The sequence below is a fragment of the Lissotriton helveticus genome, chromosome 1_1 (assembly GCF_964261635.1).
Source record: "Lissotriton helveticus chromosome 1_1, aLisHel1.1, whole genome shotgun sequence".
NCBI lineage: Eukaryota > Metazoa > Chordata > Amphibia > Caudata > Salamandridae > Lissotriton > Lissotriton helveticus.
Window position 1 is genome coordinate 1301220908 of NC_136057.1, and position 13538 is coordinate 1301234445.

The window sequence follows — 13538 nt, forward strand, 5'->3', positions numbered from 1 at the left end:
ACACTTACTCTGTGATATATATATATATATATATATATATATATATATGTGTTTTTAAAGGGAGAGGTGCTGTATTAGCCTTTGATTTGTATTGGAATGTTACTAGGTCATAGTAAGATAGGTAGAATGTAGTTGGGGTATTAATTGGTGTGTTAGAATGTTGGCGACATAAGAAATCTGCACCAGAGGAGCTTTCATTTTTTTAATGCGTTTCCCTTATGGACTTTATTAATATTTAAGTTAAATAAATCGATTTCCTGAATTCCTCGGCATCACTCTACTTACTACAGTTTTACACTGGTGCAATTCAGCCTCTAGATTGTGATCTCTTTCTCCCTTTCATTTTGCAGAATAGGTTAATGCTCCATCTAAATTTTGGGACACTAAGTGAGCGTGGGTTGGAAGCAGAAGCCATGCACAGTCTGCCTCTACCCTTAAAGTTACATGGCAGCTATAGTGCGATAAGTGGCAGAGGGCAAAGTTCTGTTGCAAGCGGAGTCAAATTCAGATTTGAACTAAATGTGTTTTTTCTCTGAAAGGCTCCGGTACCGTTGCCAAGAGCAAAAACATTTCGACCAAGAAAAAGATCTGATCCAACAGGTAGCTTTAATGAATGATTAAGGACAAAGCTTAGTTTATGACCATGGGAGCGTGCTCTCTCGGTCGTGCACTTTATGTTTCTGATGTGATTTAATTAAGCTTGGCAGTTCGGGCTGGACTGTTCCCATGAGGCACAGGGTCAAGGCTGATTTGCATATGGCCATGTCTGAACTGGGGTGGTGTGGAGTGCAAAAAAACGATGGATTTAGGCCCAGATCTCTGTACTGGGGTGAATGTATGACATTGTTCTGCATTCTGTCCATCAACTGTTATTTTTGCATTTGTCACACCGAGTGGGATGGGTATGCTCCGACGTGAGTCCCATGCTCTCCACACCACTGGAGTCAAGCTATCCTGGCTGAAGACGGCTGATAGCCAGAAACCGGTCCTAGGATGCTTGATTCCGGTCCAGGAAAGACATGGCTTGGCAATTCGGGCTGGACTGTTCCCATGAGGCACAGGGGCAAGGCTGATTTGCATATGGATATGTCTGAACTGGGGTGGTGTGGAGTACAAAAAAACTATGGATTTAGGCCCAGATCTCTGTACAGGGGTGAATGTATGACATTGTTCTGCATTCTGTCCATCAACTGTTTTTGCATTTAATTATGCAGAGCAGTAACAGCGGTTTATTTCTTCAATGCAGAGAAAGTGTCCCTTTACTAAGAATGCCTGTCTGCCTGGACCCCAACTCATTACCGGAATACTTGCCTCAAAGATGCAGCCCTGAATTGCGCCACATCAACAAAAACAAATATTCACTCAGCCCAGGTTCCGTAAGGGCATCAGGAAGAGTAGGGAGGTTTCTTTTTTCTACTGACTGATGTGATATGTCGGAAGCAATCCATATAACGCTGAGCTGTTACGCCAATCGCTTACGGAGTTTCAGTTAGGGTGGGCTACTTTATTTGAGAGGGGGGGGCGGGTTTTAGACAGCACTAATTCGACCCGAAGGTATTAGAGCGCTTTACATGAGCGCCAGATGCGTTACAGATGGGCACATTTATTTTGTTAGGCACGAGGAGATTAAGTGATTTGCCCAAAATCACAGGATGTTCAGCATCCCTCCCGAGACTCGGTCTGGGTTCCTCAGCTTCGAGGTCTACCGCTCTAGCCATTAGGCCGCTTCCTTTTCTATTTTCCCATTGCGCTTTTAACACGTCCAATTAGGTGAATTAGACATAGTTGCAAACTGTCCCGTTTTTTGCTGGGACAGTACCAGCAATTTGGAGACTGTCCCAGGTAATTCCCTATCCTCGGACAGACCCGGCAATGTAAAATGGTCCATGATCGGTCCTTTGAAGAGACCTCAGCCAATCCTGGTGCGACGCGCAGAAATCCAAAGTTCTGAATGGATACGTCTTCCGCACGGCCATTTATTATCGCGGCAGAAACCACTTTTGCAGGCTGGGCTTGGGTGGATCTACACCTGACGAGAGCCAGGGGGTTCGGCGATGACAGGCGTCCTAACACAGGCGGTCTACGCTACTACCGTTGCCATCTTCTAGTCTGTTGGATCAAGCTGCTGCACAATGCCTTCAAGACAGAGGAAGAGAGCGGCAGTAGGAGGCCTGGCACCGGCTCAATGTGCAAGGCCACATGGATGGAGTTAGACAGAAAGGGAAGTGGACGCACCTGCTGAGAGGCATAACGCGCCGGGAGAGAGAGACCCTTAAGTGAGAGTGGCCAGCAGGGTAGAGCGGCCGCTGGGGACGTCCCACACCAGGTCAGAATGCCGGCAGGTAAGGCCACCAGATTTAAACTAGGGGTGGGCGGAATTTGCGTAATCGCGTTACGCAAATCTCCGTGAAAAGGTCAAAATCCCCGCGAACACGCAGAAATCCCGCGAACATGCGGAACTGCTTGTTCGCGATGCTTTTTTCCTGTTTGCAATTGCTATTTGCGTGCTCGGGGGGAAATATCTCGCGAACACGCATTTTGAGAATGCAAACAAGCAAAAAATTTTGCGAAGTCCCGGAACGCAGAATTTGTGGCAATTTCGCTTTCTCCGCGGAACGTGAAATTACCCAAATTCCGCGAGCGGAACGGAATTTGCCACCCAGGTCTAATTTAAACCCTCGGCAAGTCCCATCTGCATGCCGGAGAACACAGCGGCTCATGGCCGGCAAGGTGAAGGAGGCAGTAGCTGTCCAGATGCGGAATGTAGATCACTAGGAGGATGCAGTGTGTAAGTTAAACTCCTGCAGGCTCCCATGCAGGGATCCCCTCCGACATGTCACCCCATTGTCAGTTTCACACTGGGCAGTCCATACAAAGCGGATATGCTCCATAACACGACGGACTTCGATTACATCAAAACACGTTATTTGTAGGGCAGTTTCTTGTTTTTTGCAAGTCACGCCCCTTTTCTGGAGTAAAGCCCAGAGCATAGTCCAATCCAAACACTCTTAAAATATGCGGCCTCCTAGTGTCTGTGACATGTGACTCCTATACCTTGCAATCCTCATTGATTTATTTAACATTTCCTAGCCTGAGACGGTGTTGTGATTGGCCTTGAGTGTATGTATGAACTTTAAAAGTACATTGCTTATTTTATAGTGCAAGTGACAATCTGTGACAGTATTTTAGGTAGGCAGAGCTAAATTATGCTAATTGTGTGGGTTGGGTGGAGCTTTGGGGCAGTGGGTGAGGTACATTTTCAAGTAAGTGAGAGATAGCTGTGCTTCAAAGTATCCCTGGAAAAATTTTTCAAGCTTTAGCAACTATGATTTATGAAAGGTGAAGAGTGTGCCCAGAAACATGCAGGATAAAAAGGTTTATTGGTGGAAACACGCTTAAGCAGAGCGTAACACAAGTAAGAAAAGAGTAACGTTATGAACTTTGCTTCGCTTCAGTTGTAGCAGGATGTGTTTTTATTTGCTCTCTGCTGCTCTGTCTATTAATGGGGCGGGAGGGCAGCCCTTGCGCCTGTGTTTAATGAGCCACCACTGCTCTCTCCACTGTGAAGAAAGTTTCTTCTGTCACAACAGTTTTAGAAAATATTCGATAACTAGGAGTGTAAGGTTTCTGGACCCCTGGAACTTGTAACTCACTACTTATCCACTCCAAGTAATGCCCAACAATCACAGATAACCATTTTAAAACACCACCAACTACCATTAAAACTGGTCACTTTAAAATTCACACCGCCCGTCACACTCATCACATTCCAAAAGGTTGATGGGTATGGTGGGACAGAACAGAATCTGGCATCAAAGTGGCACTAACCCTCTAGCCATAGGCTTAGGGTCTCAGTATTATTTGTCCTTTTTTAGGTCTCGCCTGAGCCAGCGCATGAGCTGCTCTGGCGAGACATTTAGAGTGTGGTGTTTAAAAAGCAGACCACAGCTTTTTGGCTGGCATAGAGCGTGCGGTTACACGCACAATGACGAGCAGAGGCGCCATCTGGCTTTCCTCTCTCGTCATGGTGCGCCCACATTGCACACCACTCGCTAGCCTGCTTTTACTTTTGCTGCGCACATCGCACACCACTCGCCAGCCTGCTTTCACTTTTGCCGTCGTGTGCACGCGCCGATCACTTTCACTTTCGCAGCCGTGCGGCTCTCTCACTGTCTGTGTTCGCCGACTCCTCCACCTCAGTTGCTTTCTCTCGGTCTATCTTTTAATTTATCTTTGTTGACCCCTACTTCTGTGCTGGCAGCTGATCAGTTTCCGGGTGCTCAGAGTTCGGCTGATAAATGCATCCAAGTTAAAAAAACATTTTCAAAGGACATAAAAGTGCACAAAAATATACCGCATCAATCAAGTCCGATGTGAAATTCATGCATACAAGTGAAGCACGGAACTGCCTAATTCTAGTTCGGAATTTAGTGCAAACAAAAAAAGAGAGTGATTTTGTGAGTTAATGAAATAGTTTTACAGTTTCCAAACATTAAAGCATAAATGCTAAAACCCTGGGCCTGTATTTAGGGTGCTTCAGCATAAATGGCATTGCACTTTTACAGTGCACACTTCGCGGAGACTCATAATATGATCAATAATAAATATATACTTTCACGGCGCGTTTTTTTTTCTCCTCCCGTCTCTCTGGCCGGGTCCGTCTGGCTGTTTCCAGCCCCTTTCCTCCTCCCTCCACCCAGACAGAACTAAGTGGGTTACGCTGCGCCGAGGTGATGCAAGAAGGAGAAAGAAGCCGTTCGCCCCCGTCACTCTCTTTCATGCACTTCGACGCCATCTGATCGCAGGAAGCCAGGCTGGACTCTCTCCATTTCCCCTCCCGGCTGAAGGGAAACATTGTGAAGCAGCCTTCATTTGGGAGGTTCTTTCACGCTGCTACATAGGAGGATAACAATAACCATCATATTTAAGGCAGAAAGAGAAATCCCAGGACACAGTGCCTGGTCAGCGACCACGGCACCAGGTCCTTAGCGCAGGCACTCACTCACGCAAGCACTAAATGCACAATATGTAAACTCACACGTCCTCAGTCAGAGGATGTGTCGTAAAGGCCCGAGCTGCTGACTTTAGAAGAGGGAAGCTAGGTTCCAGACTCGGTGTCAGCTCAACATTCTGTGATTCTGGGCATACCACTTAATCTCCCCGCACTTAAAAAAGCTAAATTATTGTGTCCTTCATTAATGTGACTGGTGCTAATATAAAGCGTCCCAATACCTTATGGTCAAGTTTGTACTTGTAACATTAGCGAAAAGAAGCGTACAAGGGGCTATAAACATGTATGAAGCACAAAATGTTAAATAACCAGGCACACAGTTTTTTAAAACGTATAGAAAGGAAGTCATTAGGGCGTCCTGTCTGCTTAATTTTAGGAGCGACCTAAACTTTTAAAGACATCTTGCAGCAAACCTGTAAAAATACAATGTGTAAAAATACGGCAAATTCTCTTCAAAATATATATTTTTTAAATTTCATTTACATACAGAACCGTCTCACCTTAGTACATAAGATGATGTCAGTGCATTAAGTATTTTTAGTGAGTGATAGTTTTCAAACATGCATTTAGAAACATTCTTGCCCCCCCCCCCAACAATGCCAATAGTGAGACGTCTGTTGTTATGTGCACCCTTTGCATAAATTCCAGCAGACCAGATTCAGGTAGGAGAATCGCAATATTTTAAACCCAAAATGGCTTTACTTTGGGGGTCTTCTGCTAAAATCTCCTACTCTTCAATGTATGTCATTGGGGAAAATCAGCCTCTCACTCCCCCTGGATTTGTTTTTCAAAATCGCCCTCTTACTACATTTAACATGTTGCCATGTATGGCTTTGGGGGGCCTGGGTTGCCCTTGTACATGAGCCACACTATGGTTTACGAAATCAAACACAGCAGAAGGTTTTGTACAGCACACATCCTGAAGTCATCTATTTTGAGGTGATAATGAAGAACAACCATTGGCATAGCCAATAGGTCTCGCCTTTGGAACCTCATAAGTATTTAGTTATGCAGTACAATATCCTTGGTGCAACAACATCAACGGTTGCACGGCTAAAAACTTATAAGGTCCCAAATACGAGACCTATTGGCTATGCCAATGCTTGCTTCAGTGTTGCAATGCTGTTTTAGGATCCTATTAATGAAATGTAGTTTGCCACATTTTAAAAAGAAAAGACTACGATACTGGATTCTTAATGCTTGTTTTCTCAAGCCAAATTATGTTCAAATAAGGTAATAAATATTTTAAATTGTGTTCTGACAACCTGCAACAAAATACAACCTGCAAGAAAATCTTCTATTGTTTATGAATTCAGATTAAAAAAACATTTGCTGGAAAATTACTGGATGCTTAAAATATCAACTGGGCCATTCCTAGGCTTTGTTTTAAAGATATGTATAGCATGAATTTAAAAGTAAGCAGTTATGTACAATTTTAAGGACATATTTTAAACCATTGGCACAATACAGAAGACATGTCACTCTTTTTCTTATGCGTAACAGTTCAGTAATTTGATAGTTGGGTATAACTGATGAGTATGCGCAAACCCCTGTTCAACCCCCACAACACATTTAGCCAATCACACCAAAGAAGACTTGTAACTCTGGGAGAATACAGTACATCTTTATCTGGAACCAAGAAGCAAGCCAAACTGCTGCTCAGTACAAACCAAAACTGCTTCTATCACTTAACATGCCGAATGATGGGAACAATTAAGAGTATTACATAATATAATATATAGCATACAGTGAAATATTAACCCCTTGATATAGAATTCTACCCCTTTAACAATTTTCTTTAGCTTTGGCTTTTCAGACGTAATCCCTTTACCCCCTCCCCAGTTCAAAGCATGCATCACAAAAAACAGCGTACATTTTGGCGATTAAAACATTTAACCGCACAAGTTACAAATAATATAAACAAATTGTGTTTTCTAAATTAAAACATAATCTTCTTTTAAAAGAAATGCAATAAAACTGCATTTGTTACCCACTCCCCGCCCGCCCCCCTAAAATTTGCTACTGTGAAAACATGTATATAAGTTAACAGGAAATCCGTCCGGAACGTTCCGGCCCATTTGTTCATCCAGTGCCATTGAGGTGGAGGCTGGCTTTCTCCAATGAATAAATAAAACTTTTTCCCTGCGCAATTCTTGGGGAAGCTTAGCCACGAAACTGCATCAGCCAAGATTTACAAAATCTCAAGCCTCATTTTTGACACAACGTCCCCATAAATATGAACCGAGAGTTGGCTCTTGTTAATAAAAATAAACAATTCTCCCCTTTTGTTCTAGTCTGCTCATACGCCTGCGGAGAGCAACAGGACCTCGTGGTGGAGGCATTTAAGTAAAGCCCCATTAACACTATCCCAGCAGCAGAAATAATGAAAATTACAAGCACACGAATTGCAATAAAGCAGCAAAAAGATATTTAACCCTAATCTTCATCAACCCATCCCCTCCCCCCAAAAAAGTCTAGAAGTCAAAAGTGATGTAATCTTCTTCTTCCACTCATTTGACTGGCTTTACTCCCACCCCCACCCACTGAGCATGTGTAAACGACTAATCCTAAATTGGAAATGCCTAACATGCCCTAGCCAAATAGAGTATCTGAAAGGGCAGTCAGATCCTGAACAGTTACGTCTTACACAGTTTTTTGGTTCAATCTATGCATATTCTCACCTTCCCGCTCGAAGTTCTCAAATAGTAACACGTGTGTCACTAAATTCCAACATGCTGCACGTCAATTCTACAACAGGGAAGAATACATCCATCCACAAAGGACACATGGCTATTGTACTAGCAATGGTGCCACCAACCTGTTAGAGCATGGTCACATACAGTGTAACCACACAGTACATTCAGATTCAGAAGGCTGGGCTTTTCCAGGGAAAGGTTTTTCATACAGCTTTAAGTACCATTTTAACACATGATTTCGCTGGTTAGGGGTTTGATTTCAATTAAAGGCACACAGGTTCTCGCTTGCATGGGTGAGCAAGGATGATGACCACAAAATTCCCTCCGAAGCACGCGGTTATGTTTCAGTGGCTCTGATGGGCATCAAAAACTGATCTTAGCATGTTCACTTAGGAGTCAATGGCCAACCTCCAGTTAAGAATAAGAAAACAATGAACAATGTTTAAAAAACATGAAAATTACGCACCAACACCAGAAGTGAAGCTTTGCTTGGCCTGTTTGGCCACAAGTTCAATTGTCCAGGCTTTAATTCTAGATGTATTTGGAGGTATTTAATATATGGCCAATGTGTTCATTTCAATCAGTTATGGATAGGGCCCCTAAAGGCCACCCAACAGAATTTACGCACGGGCCTGCTCCACCGGGTAAAGACAGACTATTGAGTGAGAACAGTTACAGGCAGAAAAGTAGGTGCCAAGGACCAGCTCTTCTTCCAAAAGAATAAACAAAGTATTCTTCACTGCCCACTTGTCGCCTTGCTTTTGAACCCAAAGGCATTAAAGTAAATCTGAAGATGGTGAGCACATTATGGGAAGCTCTGAGCATATGTGCAACATCCTCAAGAGTCGAATTACCAAAAGGTAAACTTATTTTTTAACAAGGAAGATTTCTGGACCCTACCATTCGATGGTGGAATAATGCACAGCTTGTGAACCTAGGATAGGTTCATGCTGTAAAAACTACAACTGATAACCCGGTAAAAAAGAAAGACTCCAATATAGGATCCCCTCCGCACAAACCACCCTACTTCACATTTGTTATTTTTATACACATAACCAGTGTCAAATAGGCGATCCATGCTCATTACATCACAGGGTACAGATGGCCATTCTTGGACTAGGCAAGGTCTCAGCAGTGCCCATGACAAGCCATTACACAGCCTTCCTCATCATGGATGATATTCTTTCTCTGACCAATACCTTTGTCAAGGGAAGGATATGGATCAGCATTGCATAGACTTAAATAAAGCAAACACCCTGAACTAGTATTAGATTATCTTTATCAGCACCCGATTTAAGGTACTCTTGAGTGTTATCTGGCCTATCTACCTCCTGAATTAAAACTCAAAAAATGAATTACTAACTTGGGCAAATGCTCAAGGGAGAATTGGTACCTTCAGCCCAGCCTTTTTCAACACCATGCCCTATCTTGGTTCACATAAACAGTTGGTATTGCTCAAGAATGTTCTGGGACTGGTCTTTGATATAAGACAGTGGAAAGCCTAAGGTCTAGGTGCAAGGACATTGTGTATGCTAAGCATAAGACCCAATCCTAACAAAAAACAAAGAAGGAGCCTTTGTTTTTTGGCTACAAAGATTCTATTGGTGGAAACACAAATTGGATGCAACAGCCAACTGAATCACTAAATTGAAAGACGCTGCCAGAAAAGCGTGTTACTCATCCCAAAAGTCTGCCCTGAGATTCAGCTGAAACCTATCCAATCAGTCCTTACCAGAATAATTGCAGACAATCATTAGGGTAGGCCTTCCCACTCAATACACATTTGTTGAGCGGTAAGGATGGATCAACAATGAATACAGGGGACTAACTAGAGCAGCGAGCAGCTTGACCACATCACGATAAGGGAATCTATCCAAAGACTCAAAGTCAGTAACAGTCTAGCAAATACTGCCAAGGTCACCTTCTTCAATCTCCTCACTGGAAATCCAGCAGAAAATATATCAATTCAAGCATTCAGTTAATTGCTTTTCTTTTGGGACTTCCGAAGCACAGGTGTCTTTGGCACACACTCACAAAGGAAATGAGTGGGCCTCCCTGTGAGCTTCTGTATTTGGATGAAGAAGACATTCAGAATAAATGAGCGGCCAGTTTAAAGTTAGAAGTGCATATTTAGTCACTAGATTAGCTCCTTTATTTAAGTCCGAGAACTAAGGGTTCCAGCCATACTTTAAATTAAACTGCAAATGTATTTGTTCATGATAGATCTGTACATATTATTATCTATTGAAATCCGGGTGAAAAGCCATGACTATGTAGTATAGCCTCAAATGTTGCAAGAAAAAAGATACTTCTGTGCATCCCTCGGAGGTAAAAACTAATCTTAATAAAAACGTGGCAAAAAATATTTGATCAAAACAGTTCCGAAACATCCATAGAATATGGGACAATTTTAAAGGACAGCCTAAGGCTAGGACCTCTCAGCCGATAAGAATGCAGAGGCAGATATGCTACTCGTCAAGCATCTAGAATATCTGAATGATGGCAGTTCAATTAAGCCTTGCCCCATTCTGCACTTTTCAGGGAAGCACCAGTTTACTACTGACTCCAGTGTCACCTACACTGAATCAGAGAAAATACAGATCTAATGAATATAATTAAAACTGTACTTAATTTGCAAGTCTGAGAAATGAGCATAGTCGAGCCATTAGGAAGCAACTCGGGCATAATTTATAGGACACACAGTGCCTATGTGTAACAAGAGCATGTATATAAATACATTTTGCTCTCATAAGGAAAACAGACAGCCTCACTCCTGAGGAGGCCCTTTCTACACCAACTTGTGTGGAAGGGCCATACTTGTGATAAAGAAGAGCAGTGGGGAGGGGGAGAAACACTGACTCACATCCAAGCAAAAACAAACAGTGTAAAATCAGGACAAGTCGTAAAAGAAGAGTGCTCACAGGCTGCATCATCCATGTCCACAAAAGAGTATTAGTGAACAAATTCGGATCCTGGAAGGCAGCCGATTTAATGGACTGCATAATTTTGTGATCTTAAGCAAGGTTCATCTGACTGAATGCAAGCTACTATAGACCCACAACACTCCGTGAACAGCATCACGAATAACAAAAAAGTGCTAAAAGCTGGAAAAGAGTATTACTTCTATTTGAGCTACAGACCAACCATGCCTTGATTCGGGAGTAGTCTGCTCCTGTCACTGCTTGGATGCATTGAAATAATTCACTTGGGCACTGTGGATGTAGCTGGGAATCCAGATATTAGAATGCAGTGGTCTTTAAACTGCGAGATGGAATACACTAGTGAAACTCCATGGAAATATGCCAAATGGGTACAAAGCTTTGTCAAAGATGAGCACTTAGCCTGTCCCTTAAGAATGCAGACAAACATCATGCTGAAAAACTTTTCTGTGGTAGACTTAGACATTTGTCATACATAACGTTGTTGGGAATGAGTTAAAAAAAGAGCTCCCAAAACACCTCACCCCTCAATGATGATAAAGATCGCACATCGCGTATTTTTTGATGAGCTGTCTGCCAACTGCATGTAACATAAGTGTCATTTAAAAGGGATACCCAACCACAACTGCAATGTTCAAAATGTTAATTATGTTCATAGATGCCACCTAGCCCATGCAACAACATCAACCAGCACTAGGATTTCTAACAGCACATTCCATTTCATAACTTGTAGTTTTGTGTTTTACAATGTAAGTGAGGGCATAAACATCTTGTCTAACAGCCAGGACAGGTTGAAGGTCTCATAAGTGACATGTGGAAAATGGCATGGTGGGTATGACAACGTGAAGAAAACAAAGGCAAGATGCAACCTAAACTACTACTATCCCTCATACATTCTGGCTTCTCTTGTTACAATATATTTGTAATTTCACATACGGAACTTACGGCAAGCAAAAAAGTGAAACAGTATATTGCTTCTGGGTTTTAAAATTCCCAGTTATTCAGCATTCCCACATAAAATGTTAGGCCTGCTTACTTTGTTTTGCACTGAAGATATTTATTGTGTTAAGCCAAAAAGAATACTGCAAATCAGTTTTGTGCATCTGTGTTAGAAGATCTGACCACCCTGAAATTCTTCAACTTGCTTGTTGTTTTGGAGGAGTCTGCAATTAAATTATTTGAAGAGGAGGGGTGTGGCATTAAATCGTTTTACGACCACTGCATTAGAAAAAAACATCCAGAGAACAGCTGAAATAAAATCAAGCTTTCTATGCGTGGTGTGGTAGCAGAAGGGGTATGAGTGAATTCTACCTAAGGAGGCAATAACAAATAATGAAAATTTGCAAATAATGTATTAAGTCAATCAACCAGACGCAAGCCCAACATTTCTGAACTTTGGTTTACATAAGAGGTTTAAAAGAAACCCACTTAAAATACATAAGAAAAGGATGGTTCTTTCTTAATATAAAGACCCCTGAGCCCAACCTTCTTCGGGAACTGTGCATCACCACTAAAGATGCCCCTTCATGAAGGCTTTATTACTCTTCTGCTGCGGCCACTGCAATCTAAATAAAATGGGGGGCAGCACAGACCAAGATTGTGTATCAAATCTAGACTCAGCTCTGTCTCTGTAGAATAAATGTCTGACCAACGTCACAAAATCTTTCTTTGTGCACATACATAAATAAATAAATAAATAAAAAACAATTTGTCTACTCTGAATACACGTTTGTGGAATGTTTTTTTAAAGTTAAAAAAATATGCCCAAGTTGCATCTCTGTTTCAAACACAAAGTGTGAAAATGGACAAATATTTTATAAGCCAGGAAGGAAGTAGGGGAATATTTAACTGCATTATCGGCCCTGTCAAACAAAACCTATTCCGAGGAGCCCTTGTGTTCTCTACATGTGTTCAAAGACGCATCACTGTTACAATCTCAGACGTAACTCCACTCTAGAATTCTGGGGGCAAGCTGCATATGTTTTCATTTATTTCATTTTCTTTTTTTAGCACTACTGCTTCTGTGTCACTTTGGAACATAATCATCGAAAGTCAAAGACAATCAGTATTTTGGAACATGTTATGAGATGGAAAATGAAATATTTTCCTTCACAGTAGGACACTTAAGTGTCATAAGAAAATATTTGTCTAGAAGTGTGATGGGGGGCAAATTATGAAAAAGGCAAATACAGACAGAAAATACAACCATTTAAGCTGTTAGCATTAACAACCTAACTGACGCCCACAAGTTAAAAAGAATCAATGATGAGAAGGGCAGCGCCTCAGCAGTACCCCTACTGGGTAAACTTGGACAACTGTGGAATGCAGCAGAAGATGCAGCTCAACTAAAATGTCTTTGGACTTCAAACTAAAAAGGACAAAGGACATTTTGGGGCGAGAGGGATTAACATCTTACATTTCCCCACAAGGTACACATGGGGACCACAGGGGAGAATAGCAATTCATTCTTCAAAAGAGGAAGATGAAAGGTACCTTCCAGACAGCAGTTTCCAGCAAAAACCCAGGCCACTAGCAAGAGAGAAAAAAAGTGGGAGAGGAAACAATAGAAGAAACAAAAAGTGATGACACATTTAATGAGGAAAAACGTTGAAAAGTCCTGGAAATGATTAGGGATAGAAAGACAGACAGCAGTCAGGGTCACGAAAAAGGTAATAGAAGGTTTAAGGTTAGGGAAAGGGATTAGGGGAAGGTTTTAGGTAACATGCACACAAATGTCATGAGAAAGGGCTGGAGTCAGAGAAAGCCCATAAAGTAAGTTTAGAGTAAATAACTGTTTACAAATTAGGAGTGGGTAAAGAGTCTCACTTTTGGATTACATTTAGCATTTGCAGTGAAGCAATGTAGCATCGGTTTGTGTTTCACTTTTGTTTC